At 36.2% G+C, this 1,478-nt stretch overlaps 1 non-coding gene across 1 annotated transcript; it reads right to left on the bottom strand.

Annotated features, from left to right (window-relative positions):
* Nucleotides 1-1,071: 1,071 nt before the first annotated feature.
* Nucleotides 1,072-1,179, bottom strand: LOC112713769 (small nucleolar RNA R71). Its single transcript, XR_003158729.1, has one exon. It is a non-coding gene; the product is annotated as a small nucleolar RNA R71 (small nucleolar RNA).
* Between the last annotated feature and the right edge of the window lie 299 nt (nucleotides 1,180-1,478).

Genomic DNA, 1,478 nt, shown 5'->3' with positions numbered 1-1,478 from the left:
ATGATTGCAACATTTCAAGTATGTGCCTTTTCTGTTGAGAAAGGTTTAATGTTTGAATCATATATTTTCTTGTTAGCCAAGTTATTAATTTTTTTAAAATCAAATCATTTTAAAATGTTTTTCAAATCATATCTTCTCAATCACATCTTTTTAAAACCAATCATATCTTCTTAAATCACATCTTTTTCAGAATAGTTTTCAATCAAATCTTTTGATTTCTAATTTCAAAATCTTTTTCAAAAATCACTTTACTTCTTTCTCAATCTTGGTTTTCGAAAATCAATTAGTGTTTTTCAAAATGTTTTTAAAATCTTTTACTTAATTTTCGAAAATTACTTCCCCTCTTCTCACATCCTTCTATTTATGGACTAACAATATTCCTTAATGCACAATTCGAACTCCATCTTTCTTGATAAAGTTCGAATTCTTCTACTTCTGCCTTCTATTTTTCTTTTCCTCTGACACTTCAAGGAATCTCTATACTGTGACATAGAGGATTCCATATTCCCTTGTTCTTTTCTCTCTCATATGAGCAGGAGCAAAGACAAAAGCATTCTTGTTGAGGCTGACCCTAAACCTGAAAGGACCTTGAAGCGAAAGCTAAGAGAAGCTAAGGCACAATTCTCTGTAGAGGACCTAACAGAAATCTTCAAAGAAGAAGAACACATGGCAGGCGAAAACAACAACAATGCCAACAATGCAAGGAAGGTGCTGGGTGACTTTACTGCACCTACTCCCGACTTCTATGGGAGAAGCATCTCTATCCTTGTCATTGGAGCAAACACCTTTGAGCTTAAGCCTCAATTAGTTTCTCTAATGCAACAGAATTGCAAGTTCCATGGACTTCCATTGGAAGATCCTCATCAGTTCTTAGCTGAGTTCTTACAAATCTGTGACACTGTCAAGACTAATGGGGTTGACCCTGAGGTCTACAGACTTATGCTATTCCCTTTTGCTGTAAGAGACAGAGCTAGGATATGGTTGGACTCACAACCTAAAGAAAGCCTGAACTCTTGGGAAAAGCTAGTCAATGCCTTCTTGGCAAAGTTCTTTCCACCTCAAAAATTGAGTAAGCTTAGAATGGAAATCCAAACCTTTAGACAGAAGGAAAGAGAATCCCTCTATGAAGCTTGGGAAAGATACAAACAATTAATCAGAAAGTGTCCCTCTGATATGCTTTCTGAATGGAGCATCATAGGTATTTTCTATGATGGTCTCTCTGAACTATCCAAGATGTCTTTGGATAGCTCTGCTGGAGGATCTCTTCATCTGAAGAAGAGGCCTACAGAAGCTCAAGAACTAATTGAAATGGTTGCAAATAACCAATTCATGTACACTTCTGAAAGAAATCCTGTGAACAATGGGACAAATCAGAAGAAAGGAGTTCTTGAGATTGACACTCTGAATGCCATATTGGCTCAGAACAAAATATTGAGTTAGCAAGTCAATATGATTTCTCAAAGTCTGTCTGGAATGCA

This window comes from Arachis hypogaea, chromosome 9, assembly GCF_003086295.3.
Source record: "Arachis hypogaea cultivar Tifrunner chromosome 9, arahy.Tifrunner.gnm2.J5K5, whole genome shotgun sequence".
Classification (NCBI taxonomy): Eukaryota; Viridiplantae; Streptophyta; class Magnoliopsida; order Fabales; family Fabaceae; genus Arachis; species Arachis hypogaea.
The sequence above is the reverse complement of the archived record's forward strand: the minus strand, read 5'-3'. Positions and strand labels throughout refer to the sequence as shown.